Source organism: Nipponia nippon, unplaced genomic scaffold (assembly GCF_047370975.1).
Source record: "Nipponia nippon isolate SJK-2023a ecotype South Korea unplaced genomic scaffold, ASM4737097v1 scaffold_33, whole genome shotgun sequence".
Lineage (NCBI taxonomy): Eukaryota > Metazoa > Chordata > Aves > Pelecaniformes > Threskiornithidae > Nipponia > Nipponia nippon.
Window position 1 is genome coordinate 4,655,708 of NW_028262351.1, and position 17,641 is coordinate 4,673,348.

General features: G+C 40.0%; 1 protein-coding gene across 1 annotated transcript in view; it reads left to right on the forward strand.

The window, feature by feature from the left end:
- Positions 1–17,641, forward strand: part of LOC104021663 (F-BAR domain only protein 2) — a 105,168-nt gene that overhangs the window by 24,649 nt on the left and 62,878 nt on the right. The window lies entirely within an intron of this gene.

Below are 17,641 nucleotides of genomic sequence, written 5' to 3' on the forward strand. Positions count from 1 at the left end.
AAAGTCTCACAGTACTGTGTATCTAACATTATTGGAAAAATATAGAGTTCACTTTAATTTTGGGGCATGAGTACATGGTCACTAGGTGTGTGAGTACAGGAATTCAGTAGTACCATTTCTCTGAGTGTTGGGAGTCCTGGCTAGCATCTCTGCCTTCTAGTACAGAATCACAAAGGTTTTTTCAGAGCAAGGATGTACATAGCAGAGTAGATCTTGAGAATTTATATTAAATTGTTAAATATGGTTACTAGGTGTAGTAGTTCAGTTGCAAATCTTTTAACGGGGGGGGGGGTGGGGGGTGTCACTTAAATGTAAAACATTGAAAAACAGAAAGAGAGGTGGCAGGACCTGCAATAACCAGTCAGGCTTCAGGTCAGAATTTAATTTGCTCTCTGAACTGTTTTATAAAGCCTATATGTTCCTGCTATTAGGTCTAATAGCAGGTTTGATACTATTGGTTGGAAGATGCTTCTGTCACTCGTGGTCCTGCAGTGTTGATCAAAACTATTGTTGGCTACTTCTGAAGAATCAGTTTTCTGTTTCTGATAGGCTTCTGCTCCATGTTCCTTGGAAAATGAGCATGGCAGAAAATGTCTGCTTTTCTTTCACCCAAAGTATATGTTAAATCAATAGTGGAGATGATGTGTATTCCAGTTTAGTGACATATCAATGACTTCTAGCTTTATTTACTTAATCTAATAATAATCTATTAAAAAATTTGGGTTATTCCAGTATGAAAAATTGATGCCGCATGAAATAGAAACTGCTAGGAAGTATGAGCTCGTGTTCTTCTAAAATCTTATGTCTGAAATTGGCAGGGTAATAGATAATGTGTTTAAAGATACTTGTGAATGTCTATATAGCTGTAGTTGGTCATGAATGATTTTCCATTTTTAGCTACTGAATTACTGTGCCCTCTTCTCATGTGGGAAACTGTGTGTGTGTGTTTGTCCTTGTATTAGTTTTTGCCCACTACACAGTTTATCCAGAAGGTACCTTTGAAGGCCAAATGAGAAGACTCAGCTGTGCTGCATTTTCCAAAAAAATCAGGATCAAAAGCTAAATTTAGATGATTGGTTTTCATTAATTTGTCATTGTTAGTGGTTGTTGGTAATTTAAGTTGTTGCTCTTATTTTTGCATTTTTCTTAAAAAATTAATAAAGAAGAAAACAGAATTTTTATTGTAATACAACAATGGAAAGCCAAAATCCTTGCTGTCTCCTTAACCCTCCAATAAAACAGTGATCTGCAGATGGCAATTATTACATATGCTGTGCCATTATTCAGTGTGAGAGGCGCTGGGTCATTTTTTAACTATAATAAATATTTCTTCATTGGTTTTGTGCTAGCTTGATCCATCTTTCACAATCAGAATCAGCCAGAATGTGATTTGCACTGCAACCCTGCATTCTAAACCACACAAGCAGGCAGAGAAAATCTAGCAAAGAGGAATAGTCACATACAAGTTGTCTTCTAAGTGTACCAGTAAAAGCATCTAGAATTTGGGCTGTGAAAACCACAAGCCCATAAAAATACTTCTTGTCTTCTTTCACTATCCATCCAATAAACTTGAACTTTATGGAGGGGCTAGAACTTGTTTGCGTTTGTTAAAACATTGCAAAATTAGTGCCTGCAATCTATCTGCTCTTTGGATTAAATGATAATGGAAGTAGTTGACAATGTTTATTGTCCACAATTGCTATCGATCAGCTGTCACTGGCTCTTGCACATATAGTAAAGCATTTGATGTCTGTCCCCCTTGTCCTTTTAGATATTAGGAATAATAGTATAAGTCCTTTTAATCAAATGGTGCTTCCACAGTTAACAAGATTCAGAAAAGGACAGATATTGTCTCTAATCCTTTTCCTCCTTCCACCAAAGCCAGAAATTGGCAATTTGGTCAGTAATTGATCAGTAATGCTTGGTCTGTTACTTTTTGGAGCTGCTGAAACCTATTTTGCTTTATTTGCCCATGCAGAAAAAATCGTCTCAAGGGTCCTGGTAACTCCAGTCATGGGAGAGTTTAAGGTCATGGATGTCAAATGGAGACATAAGTTCAGGATTATTTTTTTATCATGTTGAAATTCTTCTTTCTGGGAAGTCTAGAGTTGAGAAATTTATCAGTGACTTAGGACAGCTATAATGTCAAGATCTTCACTTCAGGTAGCACATGTCAGAAAACTATGTCCTGGCATCCTTGTCAACATGCTGATGATCCTTGTTTGTTCTGAGGGAATGCACCTGGGAGCTCTGTTTCTGGAGTGCCAACACAGTTTATATTTTGAAGTCTTAAAAAATAATGGTTTATCTAGGTATGGCGTTCCTGCTGAAAGTAATGTGGAGTCTTCACAGGCTGCAAAACTGTTGATAAACCATTATGTTTAGTATTTGGATGGCAATCAAAACAGTTTAATCTGAATTCCTTACAAGTTCATTAATGCTGCCGGCATTGCCTGTTACCAGAATCATAAAGCATCAGTGCTTCAATTTAGTAAACATTTAAAAACCCCAAATTTTACCTAGGCTTTAATTCAGCTGACTTATGATTTAGTGAACTCAACTGAATTATTGTTCATTGATGAGAATAATGTTTTATGTGGCTGTCTGTTGGTGGCAGTGGGGGGTTAGTGCAAAGTTCAGTGTGAATTTGACATGCTATCAGGTCTTTTCTAATCGTTTACATGGGCATTTTAGTCCTAAATGCCTGTGGAGCACTGCTTATGTGGTGTGTGTGTGTTTGGGTGTTTTTTGGTGTTTTTTTTTCTTTCCCCAAAGTGAATGCAAGAGCCTTGAAGTGAGCTGCACCACGACTAGGAAGCTAGTGCAAAGTAACTAGCATACTGTAAATGCATAGTTTTTCTCACTCCATGTTAATCCTATTTAAGTTAGTGTGTTGTGTTAAACTGTGTTGAAGAAATGTACAAGATGAACAAGGCTTCAGAAGAGTATTCTTTGTAAAGGAAGGCAGTTCATTGCTATATTTCAGAAGTTAATGGGAGAAAATAAATGTGGATATCTTGGAGGATTTTTATAAAATGCTGGGCTTGAGACAAATGTTGTTTGTTTTTTTTTTTAATTATTTAAGGGTGCTGTGCTGTAGAGCTCTGCTTTCAAAGAGGAGGTGCAAACTCAAGAGCTGTACCAACAAATGTATCTTAGTTCCTGTCCTAGACCTCTATTTGATTTTGCCTGCAAAAGTTGGGTCCCTTCACAGATAAACCTGCCAGAGCTGGTGTAGACTTTAGGAAGTCTCATCTGCCAACATAGACTTTAAATAATTACATACACCTAATTTGCAATTTTTTTTTTTTTTTGTCGAGAGCTATAACTGTACAGATTTTGCTCCAAAAGTTTCTTAATGCAAGTGTGTTGTGGTTTAACCCTGGTTGGCAACTAAGCACCACACAGTCACTTGCTCACCCTCCTCCCTGCCAGTGGGAGGGGGGAGATAATCAGAAGAAGAAGAAAAAAAAAAAAGGAAAACCCATGGGTTGAGATAAAGACAATTGAATAGGACAGCGGAGGAGGAGGAGGAAATAATAATAGTAATAATAATAATAAAAGAATATACAAAACCAGCAAATAACAATGCAATTGTTCACCACCCACTAACCCATGTTTAGCCTGTCCCTGAGCAATGATTGCTGGCCCTGGCCAACTCCCCCCAGCTTATATACTGAGCATGATGTAGAATCGTTAATGGCACTTAGCCTTGTTGAACCTCATACAGTTTAATATAAAGATGTTAATCCAACTGGATTTGACTCCATTCACCACCACTCTCTGGGCTCGGCTATTCAGCCAGTTTTTTGCCCAGCGGAGAGTGCACTTATCCAAGCCATGAGCAGTCAGTTTCTCCAGGAGAATGCTGTGGGAAAATATCATATGGTCATGTGGGAAAATGTCATACGGTAGAGAATAGCCCTTTGGGCAGTCTGGGTCAGCTGTCCTGCCTGTGCTCCTTCCCAGCACCTGGCAGAGTATGGGAAGCTGAAAAGTCCTTGACTACAACAAACAGTGCTTAGCAACAACTAAAACATCAGTGTGTTATCAACATTATTCTCATCCTAAATCCAAAAAACAGCACTACACCAGCTACTAGGAAGAAAATTAACTCTGTCCCATTTGAAACGAGGACAGTATCCACCCCTTATTCCATACCACATATGTCATGCTCAGGTCTTACACTTTCCAGTACATTCCAATTAATCACCACCACTTTTCCTGTCTTTTGATATATACACACAGATATCATTCCCTTAGTCTATGGGCCATCCCTCTAGAAAGTCCATTGAGTTCATTCAGTCCATGACTTTGGCCTCCATCTGTCATAACAGTCTTTCAGGGCAGGAGAGATGGTGTGTGGTGTTGGATTGTTGCATGCTGAAGCCAATTCTGGTTCCATCACTGCTGTACTTGTCCAGTTCTATCATTGCTGCACTTTGCTCGGTTTCATCAAAGTTCATTCTTCATTAATCTGGGTGATTCTTACTGTGATACTGTTGATATGGCATATAGCCACCATAAAAGTGATAATATACAGTATTATATAGCAACTAACATTATATAATTCAGTTCATTGGCTATTTTCACCCAAAATCAAATCTCCTTGAGGTACACATTGGACTTCCCCATCCTTCTGCATCACCCACCAAAAGCAAACAGGTCCTTGAGCAAAAGCAATCCCACAAATGCGTTTACCTTTGCTTAAGGCGGGAGTAACCCAGACTGTCTTCCCCATCATATGTTTTATGTGCTCTACAGGGACTTTATCCCCCTCTACAGCATGTAAAAGTCTTGATTGGGCAGGGCCAGCTTGATTGGCAGATCCCCTAGTGTTGACTAACCAGGTGGCCTTTGCTAAATGTGTATCCCAATGTTTGAATGTCCCGCCACCCACTGCTCTCAGTGTAGTCTTTAACAGTCCATTGTATCGTTCTATTTTCCCGGAGGCTGGTGCGTGATAGGGGATGTGATATACCCACTCAATGCCATGCTCTTTGGCCCAGGTGTCTATGAGGCTGTTTTGGAAATGAGTTCCGTTGTCTGACTCAATTCTTTCTGGGGTGCCACAGGACTTGCTTTTCAAGACCCAGGATAGTGTTCCGGGTGGTGGCATGGGGCACGGGATATGTTTCCAGCCATCCGGTGGTTGCTTCCACCATTGTAAGCACATGGCGCTTGCCTTGGCGGGTTTGTGGGCGTGTGATATAATCAGTCTGCCAGGCTTCCCCATATTGATATTTCAGCCATCGTCCTCCATACCAGAGAGGCTTGAACCGCTTGGCTTGCTTGATTGCAGCGCATGTCTCGCGTTCATGGATGACTTGTGCAATAGTGTCCATGGTCAAGTCCACCCCTCGATGACGAGCCCATCTCTGTGTTGCATCTCTTCCTTGATGGCCTGAGGTGTCATGGGCCCACTGAGCTGGAAATAATTCACCCTTATGTTGCCAGTCCAGGTCCACCTGAGCCACTTCAATCTTAGCAGCCTGATCCACCTGCTGATTGTTTTGATGTTCTTCAGTGGCCCGACTCTTGGGTACGTGAGCATCTACGTGGCGTACTTTTACAACCAGGTTCTCTATCTGGGCAGCAATATCTTGCCACAGTGCAGCAGCCCAGATGGGTTTGCCTCTGCGCTGCCAGTTGCTCTGCTTCCATTGCTGTAGCCACCCCCACAGGGCATTTGCCACCATCCATGAGTCAGTACAGAGATAGAGCATTGGCCACTTTTCTCGTTCGGCAATATCTAAAGCCAGCTGGATGGCTTTCACCTCTGCAAACTGACTCAATTCACCTTCTCCTTCAGCAGTTTCTGCAACTTGTCGTATAGGACTCCATGCAGCAGCCTTCCACCTCTGATGCTTCCCCACAAGACGGCAGGACCCATCAGTGAACAGGGCATATTCCTTCCCATTTTCTGGCAGTTTATTATACAGCGGGGCCTCCTCAGCACGCGTCACCTCCTCCTCTGGCGATATTCCGAAATCTTTGCCTTCTGGCCAGTCCATGATCACTTCCAAGATTCCTGGGCGACTGGGGTTTCCTATTCGAGGCCGTTGTGTGATCAGTGCAACCCACTTACTCCACGTAGTATCAGTTGCATGATGCGTAGAGGGGAACCTCCCTTTGAACATCCAGGCCAGCACTGGCAGTCGAGGTGCCAGGAGGAGCTGTGCTTCAGTACCAACCACTTCTGAAGCGGCTCAAACCCCTTCATATGCTGCCAATAGCTCTTTTTCAGTTGGAGTATAGCAGGCCTCGGATCCTCTGTATCCCCGACTCCAAAACCCTAGGGGTCGACCTCGAATCTCCCCTGGTGCTTTCTGCCAGAGGCTCCAGGTAGGGCCATTCTCCCCGGCTGCAGTGTAGAGCACATTTTTTACATCTTGTCCTGCCCGGACTGGCCCAAGGGCTACTGCATGGACTGTCTCCTGTTTAATTTGTTCAAAGGCTTGTTGTTGCTCAGGGCAATTTTGTTGATTACATCCATTGGGATCTGATGACGCCCATCTTGCCATTTTATTCCTAAAAACTGGATCTCCTGTGCAGGTCCCTTGACCTTACTTTGTTTCATGGCAAAGCCGGCCTCCAGAAGGATTTGGACTATTTGCTTCCCTTTCTCAAAAACCTGTTCTGCTGTGTTACCCCATACGATGATGTCATCAATGTATTGCAGGTGTTCCAGAGCCTCACCCTGTTCCAGTGCAGTCTGGATCTGTCCATGGCAAATGGTGGGGCTGTGTTTCCACCCTGGGGCAGTCCATTCCAGGTGTACTGGACCCCCCTCCAAGTGAAAGCAAACTGTGGCCTGCACTCTGCTGCCAAAGGGACTGAGAAAAATGCATTAGCGATGTCAGTTGTGGCATACCACTTGGCTGCCTTTGACTCCAGTTCATATTGGAGTTCTAGCATGTCTGGCACGGCAGCGCTCAGCGGCAGCCTGACTTTGTTCAGGCCCCGAGAGTCTACTGTTAGTCTCCACTCTCCATTAGACTTTTGCACTGGCCATATGGGGCTGTTAAACGGTGAGCGAATCTTGCTGATCGCTCCTTGGCTCTCCAGTCGACGAATCAACTTATGGATGGGGATCAGGGCATCTCGGTTGGTGCGATATTGCTTCTGGTGCACTGTTGTGGTAGCAATTGGTACCCGTTGTTCTTTGACCCTCAGCAACCCCACAGTAGACGGGTCCTCTGAGAGACCGGGTAAGGTGGACAGCTGTTTAATTTCCTCCATCTCCGAGGCAGCTATGCCAAAAGCCCACCGGTACCCTTTTGGGTCCTTGAAATACCCTCTCCTGAGGTAGTCTATGCCAAGGATGCACGGAGCCTCTGGGCCAGTCACAATGGGGTGCTTCTGCCACTCCTTCCCAGTTAGGCTCACTTTGGCCTCCAATACAGTCAGCTCTTGGGATCCCCTTGTCACTCCAGAAATACGGATGGGTTCTGCCATTTTATAGCTTGATGGCATGAGGGTACACTGTGCACCGGTGCCTACCAAAGCCTTATACTCCTGTGGGGCTGATGTGCCAGGCCATCGAATCCACACAGTCCAGTACACCCGGTTGTCCCTTTCCTCCACCTGGCTGGAGGCAGGGCCCCTCTAGTCCTGGTCATAGCATTCGCTACTCACTTGTAAATACGAGTCAGGGGTTCCTTCAGTATAAGCAGGAGTGAGAGTCAGCCCTTCTACTCTGTCTGGGGAACTGCTCACCAGAAACTGGAGCAGCAATTTTCCTGGAAGAACCCCCTTGCGTGATTGTTTTTCCTTGCAACTCACGTACCTGTGCCTCTAGGGTCGAGGTAGATTTTCCATCCCACCTCCTCATGTCCTCTCCGTGGTCATACAAATCAAACCACAGCGTGGCCCGTGGTGTGTATCCACTATATCTTCTCTCTTGAGCAGAGGGGGGCTTACTCCTAATGGCTGAGATACTGGTCCATACAGGTGGGGAGTAGGACCTATCCTCTTTGAGTTGTTTAACCCTAAACAAGACCTGAACCACATTCGGGAGACATAGCAATGGGACCATGCTGGTTTGAACATCCCAAGGATATTCAGAATTCTCAAGAGCTGTTGTAACTAGCCTGAATGAGAAACGGAAGGTGAAGGAGCAGGGGTAGGTGTCCGCCCGTCTCCCCCATAGATTGGTTCTCTTGAGAAGAGGTAAAAAGTGTAATTATTAATAGTTTCTGAGAGGTGGCTCCCGAAGTATGGGGATGACGGCAGCACTGAGTACAATCTTGTGACCGATAATTTTAATCATACCATAAGCCAGTGTTACACAGCACAGCAAAGCGATAATTTTAATCCAACTCCCAGAGGTGATAAGCAGCACCACAGGGAGCGCATACGGCAAGTAAGGTGTTACATAACACAACTCTCAGAGCAAATAAATCAGCATTGCAACCAGCGACTATTAAACTAATATAATGAATGCTTATCACAAATTTGTTTTAACATGCTCTGGTCAGATCTGTCGTTATCTCGAACCCTTCGAGCCCCACATTGGGTGCCAAAAAGGACTGTTGTGGTTTAACCCCAGTCAGCAACTAAGCACCACACAGGTGCTCGCTCATCCTCCCTCCTGCCAGTGGGATGGGGAGAGAATCGGAAGAGTAAAAGGGAGACAACTCATGGCTTGAGATAAGAACAGTTTAATAACTGAAATAAAAAAAGGTGTAGTAGTAGTAGTAGTAGTAGTAACAGTAGTAGTAGTAATAATAATAATAATATACAAAGCAAGTGATGCACGATACAATTACGTGCCGACCGATGCCCAGCCTGTCCCCAAGCAGCAGTCACTGCCCCCTGGCCAACTCCCCCCAGTTTATATACTGAGCATGACATCATATGGTATGAAATAGCCCTTTGGCCAGTCTGGGTCAGCTGTCCTGGCTGTGCCCCCTCCCAGCTTCTTGTGCACCTGGCAGAGCATGGGAAGCTGAAAAGTCCTTGACTAGTGTAAGCACTGCTTAGCAACAACAACTAAAACATCAGTGTGTTATCAACATTATTCTCATCCTAAATCCCAAACACAGCACTATACCAGCTACTAGGAAGAAAATTAACTCTATCTCAGCCGAAACCAGGACAAAGCGGAAGGCTGGTAGCATTGCACTGCCAATATTAGCTGAATATGCCAGCCAACTGGGAATTTAACATTATTTGGCAGGCAGGGCTACAAATGTGATACTCTGAGGAAGCCAATTAAGCTTTTCCTTTTAGCGTGATTGTGTTTTAAGCAGTAACAAGGAAAATTCATATTGAAAACAAAAAATTATTCTTGCTGTAGCATCCTCATTGAATATATAGTGTTGGAAAGGAAGTTCTTGACATGCACATACATGCACACACACAAGTCCACATATCAATTTGAAAGCTTGGTGATCTTTTCCTAGTGTGTGAAAAATTGTTTGGACTCATTCTGTTTGAGAAGGAAGAGCCCATCCAATTCACAGAATGAATTGGATGAACATCCACTTCCCCTGAAGTACTTGAAGAAATCAAGAGCTGTCTGTGATATCTAGGAAGAAATTTTCTAAAATAACCACCCCAAACTCAACTGCATTCAACCGTTCAACAAAAAGAGAAAACAGCAGAACAGCAGAAAAGAAAAAAGTGTACGTTGTTGATGTGTCAAAAAAAAACCAAACAAAACAATAAAATGTCACATCAACATAATATTTAAGAATGCTTTTGCCACGCCTTCTGGGAACATACAGTTGTTACAGTTTTTTGAAATTCATTATGATTCTGCAGTATATTGGTATGATCTCTTCCACAGAGCTAGCTAAAACACTGAAGTAGAGTATAAATATATTCAGCAGCAAGTGACGGGGGAAAAATGGAAAAAAAAAACCAACAACAAAAAAACCTTAGACAACATTTGTAGATTCAACAGGGCAGAAGCTGGGTTTTGAGTGATTTTTGGACTCAGATGACTGTCAAGTTCTCTTGAATTTTCTTGCTTACAAACAAAAAGAAACAGTTGCAGCCTGAGGCAAATAATTTTTCTGGGCTGTGGGAGCAAAGAAATGTCCATTTCAGTAACTTAAGTAGGAAAAAGATATTAAGTGATAGTCATCAGAAAATGCAGTAGTATGCAGGATGGGTACTACTGTGATAATAAAAAAATTGTGGATGAAGAGTTTTTAAACACCTGAGAACAGAAATAACATCCTGAGGCATGTTTTATGCTAATACATTAAATAAGACTTCTAGTTTACTTGTGTAAAATAGCATAACCTTATATGGAATTAATATTGAGGGAAAAGGGGTTTTGTTTTGGTTTTTTTATTTGTTAGAGACATACTTTTATTTTAAGATAGAAAATGTTCTTTGGACAGAATAAATGTTAACTAAATGGCCTTTTCAAACATGAAATTTTCACAGGAATCGTACTTAGCAAAATTGGAAGGAAGAAGTGTATTTATTTTTTTCTTTCAGAAGATAAAGCTTACAGAAAAACGAAACTTTCTGAAATCTGGAAAGATTTGGAAACGTGTTTATAAACAGCTGTACTGTAGTTCATTCTTAGTAGACTGCAATGTTAGAGAAGAGGAACGTCTTTATTTTTGTAACAAGCTTTTAGAGGAAAAATGGGGTTTTAAACTAGGGAAAGCAAACACAGAAAGCTAAAGTTGGACTTAAAAACAAACTCAAAACCTTGTATCTTGTCTCATATTCTACTTTTCTAATAAAATTGAAATAAATCCTAAACTGTACATATAGTATTCTTATATTGGTCACTGAATTGTGCTGCACAGGGTCCCGCTCCTAATTAACTCATAATTTCATTGACCATAATACTGTAGTGTGGTAGTACTTTATATCAGGGCAAACTACCATTGGACAGCTTCTGCAGTGAATTGACTGTCTGGGTCAACTAGGTCTGTATGTCATACTCTTTCTTGAACAAGAATATTTACTTCAGCATTTGAAAATGAATTCTCACTAGACTTATATTTTACTTTGTGTGTCCATGATGGTTCTCAGGAAGTGCAGGATCTTGTCTGCTTTGTCTTTGGTATCTTTTTATTGTCGTCTTAGTTGTCATAGATCACCTGGGTGGCGTTCTGCATCAGCAATTCCATTTTAAATGATGGTTATCGATTTGTCTGCATTTTGGCAATGGAAGGTACAGTGGGGTGCCCCTTGACCTGTTGCCTGAATAGTATGGGGGTAGGAAAAGAGTTAAATGTCGAAGCAGTAGCTAATTGAGCTAGCTACACAGATATTTTCCATCTTGTTTAGCTATCAGTCTAACTTCATATGCGTGAAATTGTTAAATATTACCAAAAAGCCTAAAATGGAAATTTCTTGATGCTTTCTTACAGGTATATGTGTTTAGCACATACACTTTTCTATCTAGTGCTTGGCTTAAATGATTCTTAGACTTGCATTCTTTGTACCTAAGCCCAAATTTAACCATAACAATAAAATTTCAAATTCCTGTCTTTTATTAATAGCGTTTGTAATTTAAATTTTTTCTGTGTAATGTTGAAATGGATTTGTTTTGAAGAATTTTCTCTATCGGTTGCCCTTTTTGGGGATAGGGGGGTTTCTATAAAAACGGTATAAGAAATGCTGTTACTAGCATTAAACTTCTTCCTAAGCCTTGGGAATTTAGTTTCACAGAGTGCCTCTCTGTTTTATTGTCATAGCTGATACAGTCCAGAGGATGGTGTAATTCTATATAATTTTTGATAGCATGGTTCAGAAAGATCAGACAGGAGTAGAAAATTGGGGTCTTGTCACATATGTTTGTCCTTTTTGCAACCACTGACTTGGATACTGGCACATTTACCTTATGTTGCTTAGATGTTTTTAATGTCAAATGCTAGGATCAAAAAATTAATATGCATATTTTGTGTCTTTAAATGGTGAGACATATTTCAAGGTCAAACCTATACTGCCTTGGATTCCAAGTAGCTCTTTGGGCATAAACGGGGGGGAAGGGAGATTTTGTGGTAATCCTTAATAACATTTCTCTCATTTGTTATTTCTGTGGGTTCAACTCCCCCCCCCAAGAAGTGTCTCATGTACTTCTCATGAGCTGCAGAAAAAGCACACCAGGAAGAATTTCACATTGACTTTTTTTGGTTATTGGTGGTGCATGTATGGAAACTGTTATACTCTAATCAGTACTTCCCATTTTACAGGTGGGGTGGAGAGGTATTATTTTCACCCTTTCCCCACAAGCTGAATCTTCTGTACAACAGGAAAGCACTTTCAAAATGCTACAAAGCAAGAAAATGTATAATTCCCATGGAGAGGACTTTTGCCTATCTGAAAAAAGATTTTTCTGTCTGAAAAAAAATTTGGATACTATAAAATGTATTTTTTTCTTTAGGAAACAGGTCCCATTAAAGGTTTTAACCTCCAAAGATTTCATGGGTTTAAATTCAGAACTTCAGTAAGAAACCATACCCCTCTTGGGTTTCAAGGACAATATGTGACTGTTACAAAGATGTGATTCTTTGAAGCAGTCTTTAAAGACTATAAGGGCTATAATTTAATGTATTTACAATGTGTAGTGTTCCAAAATCTTAGCTGACTCTTCTTTAAGAAGAAAACTACTTGAATGTCTCTGTGCATTTCTTTCATCACTGCATACTTGCATGTTCTGCCTTCAGCAGGTGAATCACACACCATACAGTCAGGCAGAGTCGTTTGTTGCAGATACTTATATTTATAGACTAAGCTTATGCAGTCCTGCTGTTTCTTACTATTTTTTCTGCACCCACCCATATAGCTTTCATAAAACTTTGCTACTTTTGACCCAATTTGACGGAAAAGTAGTATTGCAAAGACTTTATAAAAATGAGGAGATAGGTAGAGAAGAAGGACCCGAATTAGTTGTGCCATTTAAGGGAAAGGCAGTTGTAATGATATGAGTTACTCATTTGGAGAGTTAGCAGGCAGCTGAGTATGTGTTTGTATGTATGTGTGTATGTTGGCCAGCCACCTAGCCTGTGGACAGTTCAAAACCAGCTATATCTCATGTCCTGTTGTTTATCCAGCCAGAAAGGAAATATGGGATGAAGTTGAAGTGTAAAGAAGAGTAGGAAAGAATGAGAAAGGGGCTGGGAGTGATGTGGCAGTTGGGACTTTTGAGAACGTAGCATTCTGCAGGTTGGTGTCCTAGCTGACGTTAATTTTGCTGCTCACAAACCTCATGCTTTCATAAATTACGACTGAAACTTCCAGTGTTTGTTGTCATGTTCAGGTGTTGCAGGCTCATTGGATCTCTTAACTTTAAACTTTGCCTTGGGTATGTGTTTAATGTCTCTTGTTGAAAATTCTTGTGTTATCTGAGCAATAAAAATGATTTTCTTTGTAACTGGAGGTGTTTGCCACCTTTTTATTTTAGAGAAAAAAAAATCTGCTCCTGATAAACATCTTAATTGATAATAATTATTTTCAAGCTACTCAGATTATGATCCTTTTCTACTTTGTTTTTCCCTAAGCCACAGGGAAATACTGCCCCTTGAGAGTAGCATGCTTGCTGTATTCACAGAGCTTGTACCCACAGTACCTGAAGAGCCTGAGATGAATAATGTTTCCTTTGATCTAGTGAACTGAGTGCAGGGCCAGAAGCCTAGTAACAGAATCAGGGTTAGAACTGATTGCTTGTTTAGTGGATGCTCTCTTTGTGTGTTAATTTCATCTAAAAAAAGACTTTTCTTGGAAGTGCTACACATGTTGCTACTGATAATTGTAGTTATTTATGCTGCCACTATCACCTCTATCTTTTCTTTTTCAAAAGGAGTACTATCACCATACTATAGTTTTCTTTTTTCAACATGAATTTAAAAAACAGGAGGATTTGGTCAAGTCTTAAGCATCTCTAGAGGCTATATATCAGCTAGGCTGATATATAAGCCTGAGGATGTAACAAAAAGTAGTCAGAAATTCCATGATTATTGTAGTGGAACTGTGTATTTGTAGAATTAGAGTTAAGGATACAATTTTACCAGTGTTATGTTAATATTTTCCCCTCAGATTGGCCTGTTATCAGGCCAGTTGTTATATTTTTTGTCCCTTATCATCTTTTTGGTGAAGTAGTGCTGACCGAATCCACGAACTAATATTTTCTTGACGCAGTCTGGTACTAGCATGATAAATATACCATAAATATGTTATTTACCTCAAAGATGATAGTAGACATTCATCTTTATTCTGCATTCCTACAGATAAGCTATGCTTGAATTTGGTTTTGTTTCTTCTTTTTTAATTCTAGAATAAAAGAAGTCTTTTTCCAGGGAAAAATTAAATTCTCCTTATCTTTTTAGAAAAACACTTCTCTCTCTTGAACAGGCAGTAAAAATGGGAAGTTGGTGTTAGAAACAGTAATGTTGAGAAAATATATTTTGGTTTCCTAGTTTCTAAATTTGAAAGCTTGAAAATTTTTGATAAACATGAAACAGGATCAGATGATAGCAAGAAAAAGATTGCTCATGTGTTTGTGTACTTACAAAATTGACCTTTGTAACGCAGCTTAACATCTAAATGGTAAAAGCAGTCATTTGTTTTGACAGCAGAATTAATTGAGGCTAAACCAGTTGAAATTCCACTTGTATATCAAGCCTGTTCATTAGGAATTGCTGTCTGGCCTTTGTGCTGTCAGAAAAATGACCTGTTCTGCTATGATTAAATAGCAGAATGATGGTTGGTCCACTGAATTTGAGAGAAAGGTTTAATAAACTTTCTACTGCGGAAACAATTCAGAAGTGACACGCTGCAAGGAGGGGGGGCAGAACGTGCATTGATATCCAGCTGAGCTGTCAACCGGCACTGAGCCAGGCACACAGACTTTTGCCATTTGAAGCAGCATGTGAAGCATATGCAGTTTTAAAAAAAATTGTCCTCCTTTCATGCATGATTTACATTCAGAGACAAACTTTTGTTTTTATCAAAAACAAAAATATGGTTTGTTGTTATATTTTTAACTACAAGTACAGATTTATGGATTTTTTTTTAAAAGCTTTTGCTTGAAACAGATATGTTAATGTTTATATGTGTGCATGCGTGTGTGTAAATAGATTCCTTGGGATGGGGGGGAAGGGCAGAATTTTTTTTGAGTGCTTGAGTGTTTCCAGTTATTGAAAATTAAATGTAGTTAATAAAAATATATGCTTGGGTGGGATAATATTTTTCTGTCATACATACCCCCCTTAAACTAGAAAGGAGACAGTTTCCAAAAGCAGATACAAATGTAAAACAGTTTTTAGTTGATTTGTTGACTTTTTGATTTGTTTACCTTCTTAGCTGGGCAGGATTTTTCCAGTTCATTGATATACTTACTGGGGGCTCTTTTTCAGGTTATGACATAATATTATGCTTTTCTTCCTAGTAATAGTAGTTGGCTTTTGTATTTGCCTTGTTTGTTTAAGAATCCAAACAATAAAACTTTTTTCCCTCCATTGAGGAAAGTGCAAATTATTTTATTCTTTTGACCTTAGCAAAACCTTTATCTTCCCAATGACTCCCTCACAGTATACTAGAGATAGGTTTTGTAACTGTTTTCAAGGTAGTTGACAAAGAACTTTACTGTCTTCAAGACAATTAGTGTCACTTTGTAGATAAATTAAGTAGCAGGTGTAATGTTTTTATTTATAAACCCTCTTCTGTAGTTGCCTCACGTGTACTCTGAAAATACTGTTCCCATAGATGTGGGCTAAATATGTAGTAGGTACTGTATTATAATTAAGAGTGCAATTGTATCAGTGTAATTACATTTTCTTCATTCATCTTTGAATAAGATCAGTATCTCCTTATTGCTAGCCATCCACTTTGCCTTTTAGTGTCATGAAAGTCCACATACTCACATGCCTCTTGTAACAAGAAAAACAGTATATATATTTTCTCACAGTCTGAGATGCATCCTGAGCTGCAGACTCTGTTGCTTATTTTATGCCAGTGTCACTTATTGTATGTTGTTAGATTAATTAAAATCAAAATTGTCCATTTATTCTAATTACCTTTCCCCTCTTATGTTCTGGCAAACCAAAGCTTCCTCATTTTCAAAAGCCTAACAACTGCCCCACTTCTGATTTATTTGCTTCAGTCTCTTGTCAAATAGCAGCTGTCTGCTTCCATTATAGACATAAAACCATCATCCATTTGCCTTTTCTTCATGTCCGTATCTGTCCCAACTGGTAGAATGCTGTGAACTGCAGCAGCTTGCCTTGGAAAATGTTTTAGGATGGCGCTTGGTGGGAATTTTTATATACAATTAGAGGAGCTAGCTGATTTTTGAGGCCTGCTTCCTTTGTAGAATACTAAACTCTCGTTAGCATCCTGCTAGCTAGCTATGTATCCTTGAGTGACTGAAATCCCACTAGATATTCATATCTCTTTCTGTTATAAAGGCTAACCTTCATTTACACACTATATTATTTTTTTCTGTCCTGCGTGTGTACCATATCAAATACTTCTTTCAAGTCTATGTACCGATATTTGAGGTATTTAAGCCATAGAGTTACCATTCTATAGCTCAATGTAACAACAGGCAGACCAGACTGTAAAAGTTATCTTGAGCCTGAAACTATCCATGCTTAACACAACAGAACATTAATTCAGAGACTTTTGCAAGGGTTGGACCAGATCTCAGCTATTACTTTTTACTTACCCCAATAAGTGTCTTAAAATTTTTGATTTTCACAGTTCTGCTTTAGTTCTAATATTTGCTTTTATTTTGCGTTCATATGAAAGCTTGAGAAAAGGCTTCCTTCTCAATTCACATTGTTTTCTTGTCTTTTACAAGAACGAACAAAGGAAATCTCAATGCTTTGACTGTAGTACTGCAGATGATGATGATGATGTGATGATTACTATTATTATTATTATTTATTGCAGTGTGGCAACATTTAGATGGTCCTTTTTGGTGCTTTGGGCTATGATGTGGCAGGGACTCTAGAGACTACTTCAGGGAATGACTTCAGTCCCCATCATCAGCAATACCTCTTAAATGTGAAACAACTGCTTTTCTTTCTTTGGACATTGCAATGGACAGTGAATCTGTGTACTTGCTTCAGAAATTTTGGTGGTTAGACTATGCAGCATGAGGTTCTGTAAACAAAAGTATCAGTGCAGTTAAATTAATCTTCCAGATTCTTCCTGAAATCCTTGTTGGAGTTAACCCTTTGTCTATACTTCAGTCATTGAGCATAAGTCTGTTAAGAAAACTTTTCTGCCTCATAGTGAAGAGGTAGTGCATCTACATTAAAATCTCCATGTAACTGTTATGAAAGTTATTGTGATACCAGCACATGAGTTTGCATGCTTTGACTTGCATCTATATATTATACCTGTTTGGCAATCTCCATTAATGCCAACCCACTGGGAGTTTTTGACTGTATCGTCTAATGATTGAGGAAGCAGGAAGCAGAAAGATAGATTATATTAGTGGTTCAGAGAAGAAAGATTTTTGAGATTTGGGTTTGTTTTGTTGTGTTTTGTTTTTTTTCAATGATAGTGCAGATGTTTTTGTTTACAGATGTGCAAGTACAGTGGACAGTGCAGGGGAATTTCTTGAGCAAGCATCCAAATTCCTTATTGATGGTATGCTTCCACAGCAATGTGTGTGCCTAAGGCCTTTTGGCTGGCTAGGAGACTGCAGCTGATTCTA